The sequence below is a fragment of the Condylostylus longicornis genome, unplaced genomic scaffold (genome assembly GCF_029603195.1).
Source record: "Condylostylus longicornis isolate FDR11 unplaced genomic scaffold, ASM2960319v2 ptg000091l, whole genome shotgun sequence".
Taxonomy (NCBI): Eukaryota; Metazoa; Arthropoda; class Insecta; order Diptera; family Dolichopodidae; genus Condylostylus; species Condylostylus longicornis.
This window is the reverse complement of record NW_026578059.1, coordinates 913,787-938,156: the sequence shown is the minus strand read 5'-3', so window position 1 is coordinate 938,156 and position 24,370 is coordinate 913,787.

Genomic DNA, 24,370 nt, shown 5'->3' with positions numbered 1-24,370 from the left:
AATAACAATATATTTGTTTTTTTTTTCTTCTCGTTATTTTTTTTTTTTACTTTAACTGTACTTAATAAAAATTATATCTAAACTATGTATGTACTTATAAAAACGTGTATGTATGTATGGATATGTAAGTATATTAAATTTATTCCTTCAATATTGTAATGTTAAAGAAAATCGGACGGTTAAAAACAGGCTTTTCTTCTATACAAGATTATACCTACATCTGGTTTATTTCACGTTTACAGTTCTGACTACCAAGGATCTTATTATAGTTAAAACCGCATTGCAATAGACCTACTAAAACAGCTCTACCAAAGAAAACTTTAGTGTCAAAAAATTTGATTTATTTTCTCTATTAAGTAATTTAGTTCTAACTAATTCAGGTTATGAACATACTCGTAAAAGCAGAAAAAAATTGTGTGCTGTCGATCTTTTGCAGTTCTATCAACAAAAATGGGATGTTTTTTCAAGAAAACTACAAAAACGTGTTACCATTACGGATCTTTGTTAGAAATGCAAAAGGCGAATCCAACCTATATTTACTTACATACGTTAATTGGTTAATAACGGTAATTATTTTCACATAGCTTTCGCTGGACTCCATACCAAAAGAACAGCTTTTCTAAAATCATTATAAATAATTCTCCACCGTGCTTTATATATTCTTTATATAGTATGTAGAGTAGATTGCAAGACCAATTTTTCTGATGACGAACGTAAGCATTTACCGTTTCGCAATATAGACTTTATTGAATTTCTTTTCATCCGTCTATTATTTTTTCTTTATACGCATTCTTGTGAATATCGTACGCATCGTCGTCTCTAATTTTTATTAAAGATATAAAAGGCTTCCTCTTTGGTAATTTAGCCTCTGAGTTGCTCTGAGGTCCTAATAAACTTCTTCTGTTCAGTTTCCTGAAGATCGATTTTCAATTTAGAATTTAAACCTTCATTTTCTTGAAGGTTTTCAATTGGAAACTGTTTTAAATTGTTACTGGAATCTTAAATTATGTAAAAATAAGAAAATGATCAGGTTGTCTGTGATATTATGGAATATCGTATATATATAGACAAGATGATCAAGTAAATTATCTATCCCTATAAGATATTTTCATATACACATTTGTATGTATTTCAGAAGAGAATTCTCTATTCATTAAAACAGGAATTATCTATATAGAAAAAATTTTGGGCTATGATTTTCGGACTATTAAAAAAATAAAACGGGCACTAAGTATAGCGAAATATATGATTGAGTATAAGTTCTTTAACTTTAGCATCTTACAAACTACCACCTTACATAGTTGTGAATAAGTATATTGATTTTTCTACTATCTATCTATACATTTTTATTATTCCATTTTTTTACCGACCGTATTGTGTAAACAATAGGTAGGTTATGTGATGGCAACAAATTTTGCATATCGAGTTTTCGGTGGGAACGTACTTCTCCATAGTAGGGAAGTGTAAATAAACTATTTTTAGCAACCTGTCGGTCTGTCGGTCTGTCGGTCTGTCGGTCTGTCGGTCTGTCGGTCTGTCGGTCTGTCCGTCTGTCGGTCTGTGTGTGCACGCGTGTATCTCAAGTTCGGCTGAACCGATTTTGATGAAATTTTATATGTAAGTTTGTTTCCACCGTGGCACGGATCGATCAACTTTTGGTATATATCAGGCCTCGGAAACTGCACTTTTTAGCGGGCCTGTTTAACAATTTTGAACATTTTGAAGAAAGTATTCAACCGATTTACTTGAAATTTCATATATAAGCTTTTCTCGACCATCCGCAAAAATTCCTAACTTTTGGAAAAAGTCAGGCATCAGCAACTGGACGTTTACTACGGGCCAAATATACATTTTTGCGTATATAAGGAGAAATAATTGACCGATTTCATTGAAATTTAATATTTGAATTCCTCGTATTAAAACAATGAACATATAAATTTTTTGGAAAGATCAGGGCTCGAGAACTGATTTGCGGGCCGATTTTACATTTTTCACCATATCTACGGAATGAATTGATGGTATTTCTTGAAATTTAATACTTGAGTTCTAGTTAACTGGCGAGCATTTCTGGGAACTCGGGTAGCACAAAGCGAAACTCTACTAAGAGCCAAATTTACATTTTTCTAGGTATGTTAACTATAAGCTTACTAATGTCCTAAAAATTGGAAAGAAGTATTTAACAGACATTTTTATAATATTCTGTAACACTTTTATTTAACTAGACAATACACAATGCGGTCGGTTATGTGCTGACCACATCAGATTTTTTTTTTTTTGTATTTTTAAAATAGCGCCTTGATAGCGCGCGTTTTCAACTGAAATGTAAATACATATTATTTAAGAAGGATGGGGTGGCCGTTCAGTTTTTATTGTTTTAAATTACATTTTGTTTTTTTTTTCTATTTTAAGATTTTCGCAGTGAAGAAAATTTTAAATTCCATTTTTTTCCCATTTTTTTTTTACTTTTTCTTTTTTTTATTGTTTTTTTTTACTTGAAAAAATTCACTCGTCATTTTTAACACTATCGCACATCAAGAGAGAATAGAAGAAAAAAAATAAAAATAAAATTTTTCTTATTTATTATTTTATTTTTTGCTTGAATATACGCGCCGCGCCACATCGGCATGAAGCCCCATTAGGAAGAGGGTATCTTTTGTAAAATGTTAAATAATAAAGAAAAAAATATATAGCGCTTTTTCTACCACTTTCCACTCTCCCACCTCCTTTTTTTAAAAGTACACACACAATATGTAAGTATACGTAAAATATTTAAAGAAAAATTTTATAAGAAATATGAGGGGTTCTAAAATTTTCGTTTTGTTGAATTTCCTTTTCTATTTTTTCGTACTTTTTTTGTTTTATTTTTTTTTTGATTTTGGAAAACGGTCATGAAGGCGAAAATTAATGATTTTAAAAGAATCAAGTGAAAAGAACTTGTTTTTTAACGGAGTGTTGTGCAAATGGGCAGAGGGAATGGGAGGCAAATGAAAATTTTTCTTAAAGAAAAAATTGACAAAGGAAAAAAAAATCAAAATTATAAATGGGGTGCCGTTTTCCCCCGTTTTCCGAAAAAAATATAATAACAAAAAAAAAAATAAAAGGAAAAACAAAAAAAAGAAAAATTCTAATATTTTTGTTTCTTTCTTGCTATTTTCTGCGATTTCATCGCGTTTTATTACATATGAAAATAGGTTTCAGCTTTAAGTTAGTTTAGGTTGCTAATAATAGTTTTCCCTGATTGTAACTGTTTTATTAGCTTGAATTTCTTAACAGGGAGAATCCCACCAGATCAATCGAGTTTTTCAATGTTTCGCATCATATACGTATTATACGTGAGCCACTAATGCAATGAGTATGTTTTGCAAAATTACCAATAACGCGAAATTAAAATTAAAAAACTGCGCATTAGTCGGTTTTTTTTTTGTTCAAATATAAGTGAAAGAGTGACTTACAAAGTCAGACTCATTAACAATAGCATTGATTTTGTTCAATTTCCTGCTTATTCTTAGTATTTATAATACTTTATTTCATTGTGCTATAAATTCACCGTGCAGAAGTTGTATATACGCTTTGGTTGTAGTTGTTTTTAGAAAATCTTCGAAAGAGAATTCAGTGGGCGCTTACCGGGGTGTGGATTGAAATTCTGTGCCACTTTAAGGTCACTAAAACCTTCGATTGTTGTTTAAACTAGAATTAGTCATCTGACTAACCATTAATATAAATTTGGCCAAAAACTTTGTTTTTTTTTTTAATTCTATGATCTACCGAAATTCCATTGGGAATATATGATAGGTAATAGCATATTATCCTAACGCAGTTCAAAGGCTTTCGTTCGTTTGAATCGTCTAACATAATTTTGATCGTTAGCTAAACGTGCCATTTCTTCGGTAGCATGTTGGGAATTTTATGGCGTGCAGCCCTTTTCCTTATTTCGTCTGTAATGAAAGAAAACTTGAGATCCCTGTGAACGTACCGGGGGGCGCTGATAATATTGCGTAATACTCTACTTCGAAACGTTTGAATAGTTTGAATATGAAGTTGCTTTGCACAACCCCATATCTAAACACCGTAAACCCAGACCGGCTTTAATATTTGATTGTAGATCAAAATTTTGTTGTGTGTGGAGAGCGAAGATTTACGACCAATTTAGCTCTGCATACTTTAGTTCCAGTTCAGTCTTCTTTTTCTTGACATGCTCTTTCTACCTTAATTTCGCATCTAGTGTCATTCCTAGGTATTTGGCTGAATTTTCATGTGGAATAGTAACGTTATTTATTGAAACCCGGAGAGGTTTTTCTATTTTAATGTTTTTTGCAACAGCTAGAATTGCAGTGCCCGCAAAAGTTTCCATTGTTATATCAACCATCTTCGGGATATCACTAGTAAACAGCAGATATAAAATTGGTCTTAAGATACTGCTTTGAGGCACACCTGCTTGAATGTTTTTCAACTCAGATCTATCTTTCCTTCCTTGATATAAAAGACTCTATTCTATTATTTCAACGAAGTTTTTCGGTAAAATCTTATGCAATTTGTAAACAAGACCTTCGTGCAATATTTTATCGAATGCTTGCGCCACATCAAGAAAAACTGAAGAACAAATAGTTTTTTCTTCTAGAGCTTTTTCAATCATATTCGTTATTCGATGAACTTGTTCTATCGTTAAGTGTTGCTTTCTGAACCCCAACTGATGCGCTGGAATTATACTGCCATTTTCAATCACAGGTTGCAGTCTTCTTAGGAATAGTTTTTCAAACAACTTCGAAATAACTGGAAGTAACGTAATTGGTTTGTATAATTTCATTTCGGTAAGCTGCATTCCTAATTTATCATAATTATCTCAGCTACTTATGATTCCTTTTGGTATCTTAATTATCTCGACTACTTTCCAAGTTTCTGGAAAATGCTTCAGTTTGACTATACAGCATTCATTATTTTGGTTAGGAATGATATCGCTTTTTTAGGTTATTGCTTTAATATTTCGGCGGTGATTAAATTAAATCCCGGGCTTTTTTCGCCTGTACAGCTTTTACTTCCTTTGATATTTTTTATTTTGTTGAAGAATTTTATATTATGCCTGTCTGGAATAAGAGTTGGTATCAGATTTGATGTTGTCTATCTGATATCAACTTGAGCGATCGATGTGGAAATCTGATTTGACTGCATTTTGTATGCGTTCAAATGATGATTGTTTTTTTGGCTCTTTCGGTGGAATATGTAAGTGTTTACGTAAAAGCGGTCTTGGCCTAAACAATTCGTCTGATAATAATAAGTTATACACATATATACACTTTAATTATTTGTGCCCTTTAATCTAATTACGTGTTGTGTACTTTATCTATATATATATATATATATATATATATATATATATATATATATATATATTTGTACGAAATTTATACATAATTTTTCTTATATTTGATATTAAAATATTATGAAATTTTTAATACTTTTTTATACGTAATTTTTTTTTAATTTAATAAAAAGCGGAAATTGAAAAAAAAAATACTTAAAAGACCAATATCCTTTTCTTTTAGTTTTTTTTTTTAATTTTTTCCTTAAATAACCAAATAAATAACTGTTAAATGAAAAGTACACCTTGAAGATGTTATGTAATTGCTTGTTAGGTGCTTTACAACAGTTATAATGCAGTTGATATGCCACAAAATATTTACAATAGTTTATTATGTATACATGCATACATACTCATGCAATAACTTGTGAGTTTCTGTACTAAGGAAACGGAAAGTTTAGCATTGTGTTATTAATACAATTTTTTTGATAGTTTAAAATTCTTCAGTTCTTTCCTTTTTTCTCGGACACTTATATATACATAAACACATATTATATAAGAAGATGATAAAAAATTATATGTTTTTCCAGAAAGGAAGAAGAATTTTTTTATACACAGTTTAATTTTTTTTTAAGTTCACATTGGGAATAAAAAAAGGAAGACGATTATTATAACGAACGATAAATGAAATGAAGATCAGAGTTTTGTGACATGTTAATGTTGATGATAATGATAATGATGACAATCAAAAATATTAAATAAGCAAAAAATGGATAAAAAAAGGACCAACCAAGCACACAATGAGAAAATTAGTGCTAAAAAAATATTTTAATTTCCTATTATTAGTTTCAACAATTACAAATAATTATTGAAGGAGAAGAAGATTGAAGAAGAAGAAGAAAAAAAACAAGGAAACAACAAGAAAGGGTTATTTAATTTTTTAAAAAGTACCCCTATATTTTGTAACAACTTGTATACGGGGCTCATATATACATTTATATATATACGGCGGTTCTTGTACGGTTATTTAAAATATTTCAGGTTATTTGACATTTTTCTTATTGTTATTGTTTTTTTTTTCTGAAAAAAAAAAATTCTTAAAAGAAAAGGCGCCCTTTATTTAATATTAATTTTGCACATTCATGCATATAAATGGAAACTTCTTTCTTGTACTTATCTACGAGTATAAATGAACATCTTTTATAATTACTATTATATACGAGAAATTAATAGGGTGGGCTAATAGGCTGAAAACATAACCGCTGGTGTTTTGCTGTTTCATTACAGGTTTTGCTAGAAGTCGAGTCGAATGAATCATAACTCGCAAATTTTGCCGTATTTTGTATTTCTTTTTAAATCCCATGAAATTAATTAAATAAATTTAATAAATAAATTTAAATACTTATACGAAATTTTTCTCATAAAATTTATATAAATTACAGAAAAAAAAAAGCTTACCGTTGAAATCGCAGTTATTAGATTACAAATTTTGCAATTTCGCCTATAATGAAAATATACATGCATATGTGTATAATAAGATTGAATTGTAATTGAAACTATTTGTTAAAATTATTATTTTGTGAATAAATGTCCCACCCCATATTCAATTTTAATTGTTTATGTACTTATATTTATGGATGTTAATGTCCTTCTCGAAAGTATATCATTAAATTGTTGGCTAAATATATATTATTATTATTACTAAATAACAGTAAATTTAATTAAAAATATAAAAAAAAAAGTACGACGTTATCATGTTTATGCCTACATAAGGACAACAAAAAAATTAAAAGTTAATTACCTTCAATTCACTAAAGTCGGAGAAAATACACTTTTTAAAAATTTTGATTTTAGTATCATATACTACATATACATACTTATCCCGAACATAGTTTATTAGTTTTAAGTTAATCTTTGAATTAACCAAATCAAAATTTTTTGTTCTCATATTTTTTTATAAAATTTTTTTTTTTTGTAAATTGGCAGATGTCCAAAAATTTTTCATTCCTTTACAAATGTAAAGTTCATTCGGTCCATTTTTACTCTCAAGTATTAAAAAAAAAAAAGAAACTATTTCAGGTTTTTGTTTTTAACCTCTTAACAGAAATAATGAATGAAAATTTTCTTCTTTTTATATTATTATTAAATATTTTATTCTCCCTTACATATATTCTCATATAACTATATGAAAAAATGATCATTCATCAATATATACGATGATCATCAACATCATTGTAATTTGAAGATTTTTCCCTCTTTGGGTTCATTGATTTCAATTTTTTTAAAATAAAGAACTCGAAACCCCGAAAATCTCTTAAAGTAACTCCAGACAATGATAACAGCATAATTCTAAAGATGATGATGATGCTGATGTTGATGATGCACAATTAAAAGGGTTAAAAAAAATCTGGTCAAACTAGTTTTTCTCATCGGATATCGTGCGCACATATATAAAAAAAAGAAAAAGCACGAGAAAAAATAAAGTTGATCGTGTCAACTCTGTGATACCCGTACGAATTTGTTATCCAATGTACTAGTAAATATCCCATTACTAACTATGGGACAGGCTATGACTTTAAGTTTCCGTATTACCATTTTAATTTATGCAAAATTTCGGTACTGTGTTTTCAATATTTTCTAAGACATGGCCAAACTACTATTGAAGTTGTATGGCAGCTACCACAAGGATTCAAGGAATTTCAAGGATTTTTACCACACATAACAGCCCTAATAACTCCAATAATTTCTGAGACAATGCCAAATAACTTTCTAAGTTGTATGGCAGATATCAGAAGGAGCAAAGCAATTTCAAAGACTTATCAAATAGCCCTAATAATATATTCGCTTTTGTGAAATTGCAATACTATAGCTTCTATAATTTCCCAGATATAGCCAAATAAATTCGGAAGTTGTTCTTGATCATAACCAATAGGGTTCTGGTATTTAATAATAAGTCATTTGTGGAAATTTGGTGGATTTTGCTCAATTAGCTTTTGAGTTATCGTTGGGACGGACGAACGGACGGACATACAATGCTAAATCGAATCAGAATTCGACGCTGATCAAAAACATATGCTTGAGTCTATATCTCAGAACATTATTTTTTAGCGTTACAAACGGTAAGGCAAATTTAGTATACCCTTCGAACATAGGCTTGTTCGGGTATAAAAACTGAAACAGTTAAATAAGAAGACAAGTTTTAGATTTCATTGTTTTTTTTTTTAAGATTTTTAAAGGGCCTATCTCTATAATAAATATCTAAATTAATATTTGTGTGTGTGTGTTTCATATGGTATGAGGACGTAATATTTATGGACTTTAATGATTCATATTATGTAATAATGAATTCCAGTTTCGAAAAAAAAATTAGTTACCCTATAGTACCTACTTTACAATATTTACATTGAAAATACTAATGAAGTCCGGTTTTGTAATAAACTAAGAAAAATTTTATTGTAAAAATGACAAAAATGTTGAAATAACTAACGGAAGCTTGTTAAGCAACTCGCAGTAATACATGTGTGTGTTAGTATGTATAAATGAGCTTCTGATTGTCGGTGTTATTTAGTATTATATTTTTGGTTGGTTTCACTGTCACATCGTTTATGAATGTGGTATTCAAGTGCTGTCGATTAACGACAAAAGTGTGAAAAATAACAAAAATTTCATTTTTCTTCTTTATTATTTTAATTGTCGTCATTTTTGCATTTTAGTTTAGGGATTCATATTGCATGTATTCCCGTATTATGATGAAATTGAAAAAGACACAATAAAAAACTGGTGTGATCAGGATATAACCGACCGCAATGTATATTCTAGAGATTAGTAAAAGTATTCCACAACTGTGTTTTAAAAACTTCTTTATAATTTTAAGGAAACTAATATGTTTTTAGTTAACATACCTAGAAAAATGTAAATTTGGCTCCTAGTAGAGTTTCATTTTGTGCCGTCCTAATTATACGAAACGTTCATCAGTAACTTCTGGTAACAACCAAAACTCAAATATTAAATTTAAAGAAATTCTATCAATCCGTTCCGTAGATATGGTAAAAAATGTAAAATCGGGCCCCAGTTTGGTTTCCGAGCCTTGATTTTTGCAAAAAATTTTTAGGTTTATTGTTTTAACACCTTGAATTTAAATATTATATACGCAGAAATGTATATTTGGTGCCATCACATAACATACCTTATTGTGTATGTTATGTGATGGCACCAAATACACAATGAGGTTGGTAAAGATTAAGGATCAAAAAGCTTAACATTATAGGGACAGCTCTTTTGTTTCAGTTTTGCTCCTACTTTCAATATTTCAAATTCAACCCGTAACAAACGCATTTATGGCTCTATATTTCTGCCAAGTAGAATAAAGCCTCATTTATTAATGACTTTCATATTGTTTTAAATTTTTTTTCTCAGTGTGCAATGGTTTTATATGAAAAAAAATTTCACGAAACCTTTTTTATATTGCAAAACATGATGTCCATACATAGAATATTATGAATTCTTGTTTTTTTGAATAAACTAAAAAATTATCTACTATAAAAAGATTTTTTAGTTTTTTTTTTTTTTTTGATAGGTAGAAAAGAAAAATGTATAATTGAATTGTACATAAATTTACTGAAAAGAAATGAACAAAAACAAAAAATATGTTATATTGACCTTTATAAAATAACTTTATAAGTTGAATAAATTTAACGAGGTGTACAATATTAAGGAACTTTTCTCACATAAAATAGTTTTCTGTATATGGGAATAGGATTTCTTTTTACCTCCTAATTTTTGGAATCAAACATATTCTTTATTATTTAATTAAATGAAGAACAGTTGACGAACATGTTTGATTCAATAATAATATAGAACAAATGAAAAATTCATTATCATTTTTAAAATGTTTGCGTTGTAATTGCAAACATGTTCTATTTTTCGAATCAAACATGTTCTATATTATGTTCATCAAATCGATAGCAACAAATAACGAACATGTTGTATTCAATAATATATAAAATATAGGCAACTACACAATTTACATGAAATTAATGAAGACAAATGAAAATTTTTGAACTACATTATTAAAGTTTTTCGCCATATGTACTTAAAATCAGTAACAATTCACATCAATACTACCGGAGCATCTACATATACATATGTATATATGGGAAGAATTGCCTGTTATTCAAAATTATTCGAAATTATTCAGTTATATTTTGATCTTCCATGTCTTTGGACTTGGATTTTCCTATCAATAGACAACATTTTTATGTAGGTATTAAAAGATAATTGGACATCTTGTACTTTTTATATATTCTTATTATTTATATCAAATTTGAAGTACATATATGTTTACATATTATATTTGTACATACTTAATATGAAAACAGGATATTCAGGATATTAAAATAATAAAATTATATACATAAAATATACGTAAAAGTACAAACCCTTACTATTGTATCAAAAATGACGAAAAGGATAAAAATGCCAAGCATCATCGTTAACCCAATACAAAAAAAAAGGATAAAATATAGTTTTGATTCACGTTTTTCAGATTATATTTAATATTCACATACATATACACGTATATATAATGTATAAATATTTTGTAATATCTCGTGTGAGAAAAAATCTGGTCAAACCGGTTAGGTTAGGTCAGCTCTTTCTTAATTCACCATCCGGTCCAAGCAAACAAAAACAGAGAAAGAAAAAAACAAAACAAACCAAAACAAAAATTAACCGTAAATTTTAACCTTTTTTTTTTTAATTTTTATTTTACATACGTTACGTGTACTGTTATGCAAATTTCTATAAAAATATATCCGTCCGTTATATATTAAACGTCCTTTATATTTGTTAAAAAAATAACAAAAATATAAAAAATAAATTTGAATAATGTTATTAAAACGGTAGTGGACGTATGTTTCAAAAAACCTGAATTTTTTTTTTTTGTTTTTTAAAGTAACGAAAAACAGGAAACTGGTACACCGGCCGTTCAATACCTATGTAAATATATGTACGTTATTATAATAATTTACAAATTCTATACGCATGAATGTATTTGTATTTATATATAGCGCAGAAATGAGTTTAAAAACTACTTTACTTATATATATGTAAGAAATATTTATCAAAAACCTATAATTTTATTAGAACAAAGCGTTGATGAAACTAAGATCTTTTGATAACAATTGATTACTACGCAGTACTCGCAAATGAATTAATTACATATAAAGCTTTTTATTGCACAGAAACATATAGTTAAGGTTATGTGACATAGAAACAGACGTTTCTCTCAAGTTTTGGTTTATGTTGTCAATTATTATATAAGACACTAGCATGTTTGAGGGCGACAGAGGCACCCGTCTCCGGTAATTATACAATCGCAAGAAGAATTTTTTTAAGAATGTATTTTTTTTCTAATTATTTAATCAGTTCTTCTAAATTACTATCCCAGCTGAAATTCTTAAATTTAAAAATTAAATAATAAAAACAGCTTTAAAATATTAGGTTCTTTCGTCTTCGAAAGAAACTAAACTTATCTTTCTGTTATCTAATTATTCAACTTGAAAAAAAAAAAAAATTTAAATTTTTAAAAAAGTTCACTTTGAAATTTAACACTAGTTTTATTGTGCTTACCGCTGAACATGGGCTGATTCATTGGAACTTAATGTCTTAATGTATGACTGGATACACATTGTGGATATAAATATTTAAATTAAGGAAGAAAGGAAAATGAAAGTATAAATAAGCCGTTGACTTGCAAAATTTAAAAAATTACGTTTATATACTAGCAGTAACCAATCAATAAGTAATAATTTAAAATAAACGTGGACTTAAATTTTAAAACAAAACTACAAAATTCTTGCAGTTGTGTATGTCATAGGGTCTTGCACTGGCATCTATATAATATGTTTGGCATGAGTATACCAACGCTCTGCAAAAATACATTCTTGTTGAAATAAAATATTCGTCATGTGCACGTTCGATTTTATATGGCAGTAAACGACAACGGCGGATGATTTTTATTGTTAGCCCAGAACAACAGCGGAACGGTAAAATCAAATGTTCAATATTTTGCATATAAAACCGCACATACATGGAAACAGATTTTGTCAAAAAAAAACATGGCCATAGGTAAAACGGGATTATGGGCTATTTTAACGCCAACGTTAAAACCCGCGGTGGTAATTTCGGTTCATTTCTGGGCAGTATATTATATATAATTTTGATATTTCGCCGCAGAACATGGCTCTTGTTCTATTTTCAACTTAAATCTTACTAACATGTTATAATGTCGAATTTCGCAAGCATACAAAAAAAAATAAAATGGAAGATAATAATTACAACAGATGCACATGTTTTTGCCTAATAATATAGTTACTGCTTACATTAAACGGTTTGTAGGAAGGAGTTCTGTTCGTGTAAAAAATTATAAGTTTGCATTCATTTCATGTGTAAACAAAATAAATGGTGTTGAATTTGTATAGCATAATCTATTGATTTTTTTTGTTGTTCTATATGTATATGAGAATGGTTAAAAATTTTAAGTTCGTCTATTCTGTAAATAAATTGAATGTTATTTACTATACACATACATAGGTATGTATAAACATGCACATCACATAAATATTTTTTTCCTATTCTAATATAGTATAAATATGAGTGCATGTAATTAACGCAGAAGACCGAACCATTGATGGATATTTAAGCTCATAAATGAAAACAACAATAAAAAAACAAAAATATTTTACTCTATTCCCTTTTTTAAATATTCATTTCATGACATGCACATGATTCATCCACTAATTTCTTTCCTAATTTAATTCAGTTTGCAGAAAATGTACGAGTATAACTACATTACAACAATAAATAACAATATTAATAATAATTATACTCAGGCTCTATCAGTGGGGAGGACAAGAGGGGCATTTGCACTCACTATCTGCGGTGCCTCAAATGAACAACTTAATATTTTAAACAAAATATTTCAATTGGAGATTATATTTTCAATGAAGAGAATGTTAAATATTTTAATTTGTGCGTAATTCACAACGAAATAGTTCAACATGAAATAAATTGAATTACTAAAATCTTTTATGGACAATGGGTCCGGACAGAGTAAATGGACTAGCAGCTATAAATTAGAATAAGATTATTCGATAACATAATAATTATGTTATTAATTGTCCACTTACCTCTTCAATTATTAAATTTGATGATATGAAAGCGCGTAAAGCCTTTGTGAAATATTTGAAAATAATATTAAGTAAACTAAATATTAGAATATTGCTTTCATTCTGTTTTTTTATGCATTGTGTTTGAAAAATTTTTGGGGCCTCTAAATATCAGTTCCCCAGGGCTGGTATTTTCTCTGAAAGCCGCTAATTAAACTACATCCACATGTCACTTATGCTGCGTTGGTTAAATAAGCTAAGGCTTATTCAACTGATGACAATATGAAAATAAAACGAAAGTTAATAAGTTGTGTAGAAAATCGATTTACATTCTACACGATATAATAATATGTGCATGCAATGCTGCCAAATATATTAACCGAAATATCCATTTTTTTAAGATAAAATTTTCATTTTAAAGATTTGATAAAAAAAATTCTTCACAAACTCTTCTAGATCTTCAATTGAAGTTAAATTAAAGAAAGTATGAACCCAAAATATCACGATTTCATTTCGAACCAAATCAGACATCAAAAAGATAAATTAAAGACATGCGCAATGTCAACTCGACTTATATAGAATTATTTGCTTTGGAGAATATCAACAATTTTATGCCATGGCTGTGGCCTTTTATTCCAATTCAATTTGTCAAGGTTCCAATATTGAAAAACTTCAGCAGCATTAAAAAAAACCTTAATTTTGAATATAAATCTTCACTTCTGGCAGCGCTGTTTCATGATGTACATAAAATGATGTTATGAGAATTGAGAATACATTTTTTTCCGTTTCCTTTTTGTATATTATTTATCTACTTTAAGTTTACTTTGTATACTTAAGCTAATATTAATAAGATTATCATGAGCATATATGTATATGAATATGAAATTGTTTTTTTCATATGTGAATATAAATATCTATTTATGTAAAATTATTTTTGTCTCAAAACTTCTCAAGTTTTGTCTCATAAATTCTGTTCATTATATTTTCTTTTCATAAATGTAATTTAAATTTTGTTTTTGTTAGCAAACACACTAAACTTCACATACATATGATAATAATATGTCTATATAACACATAATATATACATACATATGTGTGTTTCAATGTTGCCAGAAGCAGCAATTGACGACAAAAATATGTTAAAGCTATAAGATATTTACGCTAGAAATTTATAAGTTGCGTTTAAAACAGCGACATACTTGAGTAATTTGCTATATACTTAAGAAGGAAATTATTTGGTGATATTAATTGGTGATGGACTGACACTGAAAACCCGAAAAAACTCTAATTTTTTCTAACATATGTTTTTTGATATACATATATACTTTTATGGATTTTTGTTTTTCATATAGCATAATATATATGAATAAAATATGAAAAATATATTGTGCTTTATTTGTATATATATACTGTAAAAGAAAATGGTGTAAAATTACTAGAAATAATACTAGTAATTTGAATCTCTTGTATAATATTGTAGTAAAAATATACTCGATGACTGTAAAATATTATACGATTTCTATTTTACTATTTGTATAGTAAATAATAATTTTACTATTTTTTACATAATTTAAAGAGTACAAAAATTACTCATCAGTGACCGTTGTGGGAAATCCCTGCAGAAAAGTTGCTCAGATTCATCAAAAGTGTGGGTCTTGCTCTAGGTGCTCTAGGTGGGACACTGGGCGTTCTCGATGGAGGGCACAATAGATCTTTTAGGTCGCAGTGCATCATCGCCCCATTCTACACTCTGCAATCTACTCATCAATGAATAATAAATGACCTGAGCTACGTAATTTAATTTTTTGAATAAGTAGTGTTATTACATTCAAGTATTACAGCGATTTATTCTTCCTATCAGAGGAATAATTTACTTTACCTAGAAAAAAGTAACTAGAGTAGGTACCTAGAATAGAAGTTGTGTGCAGTGTGATTGCACTTAATATCGAATGTAGAGTTTTAGGTGGGTGGGAGCGAACTTCAACCGAACATAAAACCAAAGATATCGGTTTTATGTGCACGCGTGTATTACAAGTTGGGCTGAACCGTTTTGATGAAATTTTATACATGAGTTTATTTTTACTTTTGATATATATGAGGAACTAAACCTTTGCAAACCCTAATTTTACATTTTTGCGCATATAAAGAGGAATAATTAACCAATTTCCTTGAAATTGAATACTTAAATTTGGGATAATAAATTTGAAAAAAATTTATTTGAAATTTTTTTGAAAAGAACAGAGCTTGGAAACCGAACTAGACTCGGTAACATGAGTAAACTTCAAAATTCTCCTTTCAAATCAAAGTAAAATTTGATATGCTATATAGCGCATGTATATATATATATATATATATACATACTGCATTAGTTGTAGCAAGAATTACTATATTTAGCAGTTCTTAACCGATTTTTTACAGTATAGACGTGCATGGTATATATATACATTATACAGGGTGTTTCGCATAAGGTGGCAAATAATTTTAGGGATGATTCTTTGATCAATTTTCAGTAAAAAATTGTATGGATGGGGAGGGGGGTGCAGATTATACTCGTTTTCGAGATACAGTCTGATGAAAAAAAGGTACCGTATACTAGCCCTGCATATAAATAAATGCTTATAACTTCGGAACCATACAACATAGAGTTATCTTAAATTAAGAAAAGAATACGCAAATAATTCTTATATAATAGTTAAATAAAACTTGAAAACGAAAATAATATCGTCGCAATTGTTCTTTATTCTTGGTTTTACAATTAAATTGATTTGAGCCATAGTTTTCGGGATACAGTTCGTCAAAAACTTGTTTTTACAAAGTCAAAGCTTGTTTTTTTTTTTTAATTTTTTTTTACAAAACTCAAAGTTTCTCGAAAATTTTTGTTATTTCTTTTTTTCGTTTCGCTACAGTGAGATCTAAAAGTTAATCCATATAACATTTTCCTCTATCTCTCACAGTTTTGTCAGTAAAACGTGTTGAATGAATTCAAAAAACATGCGAAAGCTCCTAATGATAACTCTATGTTGTATAGTTCCGAAGTTATAAGCAATTATTTATATGCAGGAATAATCCGATACCCTTTTTTTTCAAAAGGCTGTAGCTCGAAAACGAATATATCTGCTCCCACCCCCTGCCCATCCATACTGTTTTTTGCTGGAAATTGATAAAAAAATCATTCCTGAAATCATTTGCCATCTTATGCGAAACACCCTGTATAAATATACTGCTTTTGTTATCATAATATGCCTGCCATAAATACATACATATGTGTAATGTTTTAAAATTCATATGTGTAAAAAAAGAACAAAAAAATAACGGTTGTTGGTAGTATTTTATAGTAAATAAAAATATACGACGAATATTAAAAAATATTCTATTTTTTGTGTATATGTAAGTAATTTGGGGGTAATTTGGCATACATATGTGAAAAAAATTCACATACGTAATGTTTATATTTAAGATAAAAATTTAAGATTTTCAGTCTGATCAAAACTTTCAATCATAAAGAAAGTATATATTTTATTTTTTTACTTTTAAATTGAAATTATTTTAAATTATAAAATTATAAATTTATTATTAGATATATATGTATATACATATATATATGTGTGTGTATATATTAGTATACAGTAGAATCAAAACTCACAAGTTGTGTGGCAAGTATGCAGCAATGTTAAAGTTTTTGTTATTCAGAAAAAAAAGTTCTAAACATTCATATTTGCAGTTATTGCATTTTGGTTAAAAGGTGAAATCCGCAAAGTATTATATAACAATAATTAAAAAAAAATTAAAATATTAAATTCAATTTTATGCAAATTAACTGCCGCTTTTTGTTGCAATGCATAGCACCTAAGTGGATTTGTCTTTCCTTTTTAATATAAATAAATAAAAAATTTCAAGAATTTTTTTTTAAATAAAATTTCAATTCATATTTTTAAAATAATGTATATTAAATTAAGAAAAGAACACCCAAATAATTCTAATATAATAGTTAAATAAAACTTTACAACAAAAATAATATTGAAAATTTATAATTTTCGCGGAGTTAAAAAATTCATAATTTAAACAACAAAACGAAAACAAAAATTAAAATTAAACAAAAAATAAATTTTTAAATCTACATTTTTCACATAATATTTAAGTGTTATACAGCATATTGCATCTTTACATTGTTGCTGCGTAAATTTTTAGATCTACATCTTCCATTTATATATATATATATATATATGTATATAAATATATAAGTCTCACACTTAATTCTCAGTTAATTCTTAAATCTAAATTTTCGATATATATTTAAGTGGGAGCCGTTAATTCTTAAATCTAAATTTTCGATATATTTGTAAGTGTCACATAGGATAGTGCTTCACATTGTTGCTGTGTAAAATTTTTAGATTCAAATTTTCCATACATATGTAAGTCTCAAACAGTATATTGCATTTCTACGTTATTCCTGGGGCAATTCTTAAATCTGCACCTTTCACACAATATGTAAGTGTAACAAACGATTAAAATCTACATCATCAACATGATATATTATAATGTCGCAGAGCATATTGCATCTTCACATTGTTCCTCTGCAAATTCTTAAATCGGCATCATTATAAAATGACACCATATGTCAGTTTGAAATAAAATAATCTGTTCTACAAGTCAAGTTTTGAAATGAAATTTACTTTAGTTTTTATTTTATTTGGAAATTCTGTATTCATTACAAAAATAAAAACCTTGAGTTAATAGTAATATTAAACATTTAATAGTAGTAGCATGAGCATCGTAAATTTCAATAAAATTTAAGTGTTAATTTTTTTTGAATGAAAATTCTGTATTTTGCCGACGGGTGAATGATATTTTTTTATTATTAAAAATTTTATTTAATATAAGAATAAGTTATCAAACCTTTTTGTTATGTGTGACAATAAAATTGAAGGGTATATTTTCTAAGCAAAAAAACATTTTTAAATTAATTAACAAATAATAAAATAAAATTTTTATAACACATATTATGTAATTGATATATTTTTTAAAATAATATATATTTTTCTAATAATGAAAATTAATTAATATTCTTATAGGAGAAAGTTTTTGGGAAATCTACCTTTCTACCTTAATAAGGACTATATACCTGTACAAAACAGCGGAAGATTCTAAAACTATATCGATGGCTCTGAATAGCATTATATTCTAAGAAGATTTGCAGTAAAGATTCTCTCTGTTTCTTTTGTGAATGCTTTATATGGAACTAAGCGCGCATGTACCTACCTATAAATATTGTTATACACCTAGCTTTAATATAGAAATTTCAAATATAAAAAAACTTTTGTTCTAAGTTGTTCGAAAGTAATAACTTTTAAATATTGTGTATTTGTACACCTACTTGCACAACCTAAGTTTCTGCAACAATTATTTTAAAGTGTTTATTTATACATATATAATATAAAAGCCTAAAAACTGATACGTGAAAATGCTGCACAGATTCTGCAGAAAGTTAGGAAAATATTAAATTTAAAGAAAAAGAAAAAAAGAAAATGAAAAGAATTTGTATATTCTAAATTCTGCACATATTCTGCACAACTTTTTAATTTTCGTGTTATGTTCAATTTCTCATAAGTTAAATATAATAAGGTAGCAAAAGCAATTACCATTTATCTAATAATACACGGATAGCTAGCGCTTATATATTTCTTAATGAACTATAAAAAAATGAAGCCAAGTCAAAGTACAGTTTCATATAACGCAGTGTATCTTTACGACAAATTGATAACGTCAAATTTCATGTTTTGCAAATTTTAGGATTACCATAATGACTTGTTTTCAATGCAACCAAATTGTAGGCTGTTTTAAGTTATTATTAAAATTTTCGTTTTTGTAAAAATGAAAAATGTTTAAATTTAGATTTTTTTTTTGGGAATTATACAAAGACAAATTTTCTGAACAAAAAAAATAGTGTTTCACATTTTTTACAGTTCAAATATTTTGCTTTAAACATCTTAGAAATAGCCTATTGTTGCACAAATATTTAATTTCTCCATTTATCGTTGTTGTTAATATTTTAAAAATAATTAACAACAACGATAAATGAACACAAAATTATACGATTGAATTCTTATACGTTTTATGAAAATGGAAAGCTTATAATATGCTATAATACGCTGTACAGATAACTCATAACTGTACAGGTAAACGCAAAAGTAATTTTTTTAACAATGATAACTGCCTGTTTGTTCTGTTTACTATAAACCGCAACAACAATTCGTTTAAAGAAGGTAAATTTTCAAAATGCATTGGTAGGCATATTTGCCTTTGTTCTTAAAATGTCACAGAATTATTATAGCTGAGCTCTGACAGTGACAAGTGTCACATAAATTATTAAAGAACTTAAGAAAATCCAGTGCTGTTGAATTGAATTTATTATTATAATTAGTATGGGAAGAGTTTGTTGTGTTAAAGGTGCACGACTTTGTGTATTAAAAACTCAGATGTAACATTTTATAAGTAAATATACATCCAAGTAAAAATTAATATTTATTTATTTAAAATAATATTAATAATAAATGAATTACTAATTTACAGATTTCTTGACTTCAATCAAGATTAAGTTTAATAAGAATAATAGCATCTGAGTATGTGAAAAGTAGACTTTATCATGAAGGAAAATGATTAACATTAGATATATAACAAAAGCTATTTTGTTTTCTGGTCAATAATTTACAGAATTATTAGTTTTCTGGTCAATTATATATACAGAAATGTTAAGTAAACATAATTTTTTTTTTGATTTGAAAGAAATAATTATGTATGTCTAAAATAAATATATGCGTATGTATTACATAATAACTCACATAAATTTCTAACTATATTCATATTTCCTAACCACGCTTTCAAATCGTTTCTGGCAGCACCTTTCTTTGTTGGCTTTGAAAATTATTATTTGCCAGCTATCCCTGTATTATTAGATCCACGGTGATTGAATATGAATATAGTGAAATTCATTCTTAACCTTGTTATAATGTAATTGTACATTTTTCTGCAAACTTAATTAAATCAGTAAAGAAATTAGTGCACGCATATGAAATGAACACTTAAATAAGAGAATTAACTGAAATATTTTTGTTTTTTTTATTATTTTTATTCATGAACTTAAATGACCAAAATGTTTCTGCGTTAATTACACGCATTTATATTTATATTATGTGAAAAGATTTGCTAACTTCTTAAAATGCTTCAATATACAACGAATTTTTGTTTTTAATTATTTAAGTTTTTGAAGTATAACGTATGTATATGTGTTTTAGTTAAAGAAAAAACCAACAAATATTCAGAAAAGAAGTACTTAAAAAAATCATCTATCAACTACGTAAATACTAAAGACAGGTGCTTCTGTCTCCCTGAAAGATTCTAGTTAATAATTATTCTTATAAAGGAAGAAGTTTTTGAGAAATCTTTTTTTCTACTTAAAGAAGGACTGTATACTTATATAAAACAGCAAAATATTCTAAAACCACAATATCGACGGCTCCGAATAAAATTATATTCTAAGTAGATTTACAATAAAAGTTTTCCCTGTTTCTTCTGTGAATGCTCTACATGGAGCCATGCGTGCATGTACCTACCTATAAATATTGTTATACACTTAGCTTTAATATAGAAATTTCAAAATAAAATTTTCTTGTAAGTTGTTCGAAAGTAAAAACTTTCAAATATTGTGTACTTGTACACCTACTTACACAAGCTAAGTTTCTGCAACAATTATTTTAAAGTGCGGATTTATACATTTAATAAACTTTTATAACGTCGTAAAACTTTTTAATATTTTTTTTAACTTACATTTTTATAATGCGCATGAAAAAAATCTTTAGTTTTAACTAAATGGTGCAATAAAATAATTAATAACATCGTAAAAAAATGCATTTGTTCTTATTAATTCATCCTGTACATTTGAAAATATTGCTTTTAATAATATTTTATAATACAGTATTTAAACATGTACTCGTACATACAATAATAAGTATATAGTTTAAAATTTTTTTTGAATTTCATATATGAGCTGTAAAAGATGCGGTGGCAGTTACATCAAAATTATTGTGATCCAGTTATATCCTCTTCCTCTATAATCACTACATCGCAGAATTTTCTATAATACTACAAACTATTAAATTAACATGTTAAATTTCAAGAAATTATTTAAATTTAGCAAGTTGGCATAAATATATAGGGTTCCGAAAATCAAAACAGTTTCAAATATATTGATTTAACTTAATTGTGATCATATGATGAAATGCAAATTTTTCATATCAGTCATATATCTGATCAGTTGCGATATTTGTGTTTGATGATGGCGGCGTGTATACGTAAATGAATTTTGAATGTGAGGCGATTTCCTTAAAAATCTGTTCTTCATTTAATCAAATAAAATTTTCAAAAATTTTAACCCAATACCACTTTCACTCAGTAAACAGCACCATGATTTTAATTATATATGTATATAATGCTTTTTTCTGCTTTCTGTCTTTTTTTTTTTTTGTTATTCTTATTTTTTTTTCTATTTACTTAACAATATAAATGACGCAATAAAGTACACAATCTTCAAATCAATATAAAAAATCTTCAAACTCCTTTCAGTGCCTTTTCTATAAAAGGAAAAAAAAATCCATCCCTTTTCCAGCTATAAATTTTTTTTTATTCGTCCTTGTCCATATACAACACACTCTTACACATAAAAGTATATATGTATGTATTTCAAAGAAAAAAAAAAATAAAAGAAGAAAAAAAATAATTATTCGTTGTTAAAAATAAAAAAAAAGAGAGGAAACAATCACAAGAGTATATAAGTATTAGAAAATTTTATACATAAGAAAAAAAAAAAAAAATTTTATTTAAAAAAATTCAAAAGTATAAAAAAACATAAAAAAAATTTTTATTTCTTAGAAAAAGGGTGGTTCTCAAAATTTTAATTTCGTGAAACTATTTATTATATATTTGTATGGCGAAAAAAAAAGAAGGAGGGAGAAAAAACGGAGAGAGGACAGAGTAAAAAAAAAAGTATATTGACACATGGATTTTTCTCTTTTCTCCCTCGCTGTTATATACCAAAATAGTAAATGGAATTCGTTGTTGTGTTTCTGTGTCCTTATATATATACATATATGGATTCATATTTTCCATTACCAATATAACGATATGTGTTTGTATATTAATTTAGGAGTATTACCAGAATTCCATAGAAAAAAAACAGAAAAACAATTATCACATTTTAACTTTTGGTGATTTTTTTATAATTCAGTTCTAACTTAGGTCTTATATTAATAAAATGTGATAGATAGATTGCAAACTGCAAAAAATTGCTAAAAAAAATTTACACAACTTGGTAATGATAAACTTGTGAGTTTTTTTTACCGACTGTATTGTGTAAACAATAGGTAGGTTATGTGATGGCAACAAATTTTGCATATCGAGTTTTCGGTGGGAATGCACTTCTTCATAGTAGGGAAGTGTAAGTAAACTATTTTTAGCAACCTGTCGGTCTGTATGTGCACGCGTGTATCTCAAGTTCTGCTAAACCGATTTTGATGAAATTTTATATGTGATTTCATTGAAATTTAATATTTGAATTCCTCGTATTAAAACAATGAACATATAAATTTTTTGGAAAGATCAGGGCTCGAAAACTGATTTGCGGCCCGATTTTACATTTTTCACCATATCTACGGAACGAATTGATGAAATTTCTTGAAATTTAATATTTGAGTTCTGATTAACTAGCGAGCATTTCTGGGAATTCGGGTAGCATAAAACGAAACTCTTCTAAGAGCCAAATTTACATTTTTCTAGGCATGTTAACTATAAGCTTACTAATGTCTTAAAAATTGGAAAGAAGTATTTAAAAGACATTTTTATAATATTCTGTAACACTTTCATTTAACTAGACAATATACAATGCGGTCGGTTATGTACTGAGAACATAATTTTTTTTTTTTTTTGTAATTCTACCCCGATATATGCATGCATGTATGTATATATGTACATTAGTATTAAATTTAAATAAAAAAAAAAAAGCAATTTGTTTTATATTTTAATGATTTCAGAATTTTATTTAAATATGGTCAAGTAAAGAAGCACATTTCAACTATATTCATTGATATATAATATTATTGCGGTAATTGGTAATTCCATCAACTTATTAATATAATATTGCAAGACAACAAAATTTATCGAATTTAATTTAATATTTAAAAATTTTAATTTTCAAATTCAAAATACTCTGCAATGTAAAACAATAATGACCGTTTCCCAGTATATCAAATGCGTGTAACTGACGTGTTCGTCATGAATTCCAACGCGACATGATGTATATGTGCATCACAAATTTCATTTTATATTATATGGTACGTTGTCAGCGCAACTGATTATAAATTTTAGTTTTTTATTTTTAAAGTTATGCGTCATAAGTGATATTTACATATGTATGTATATGGCAAAATGAATGACGAAGAAAACAATTTTTTAAAATGTCATTAAATTCTTTAAAATTGCCGATGATTTGCAAAAATTAAGCGAATGTCTTGCCCGATCATAATAATCGTTAATCTTTGATATACTGGGTCAATCTATTAAAATACTATCAGGACATAAAATATGACATGAATTTCAAGTTGTTTTTTGTTTAATTAAAAATATGCTAAATTTAAATTTAATTTGTTGCAAACTTAAAATTTAATTTGTTGTTACTGTATTGACGTTTTTCAATATTTTCTTATTACTTTTTTTTTATTTTTTGGTTTAGATTTTGTGTTGAAGAAAATATCGAAAAGTCCTTCCAATACATACACGTAAATCCTTATTTCTTATTTGTGTATGTGCTGTTGCCATCTTATCGTCTTCTTCTTTTTCACATTTAACGCTCTGCCCA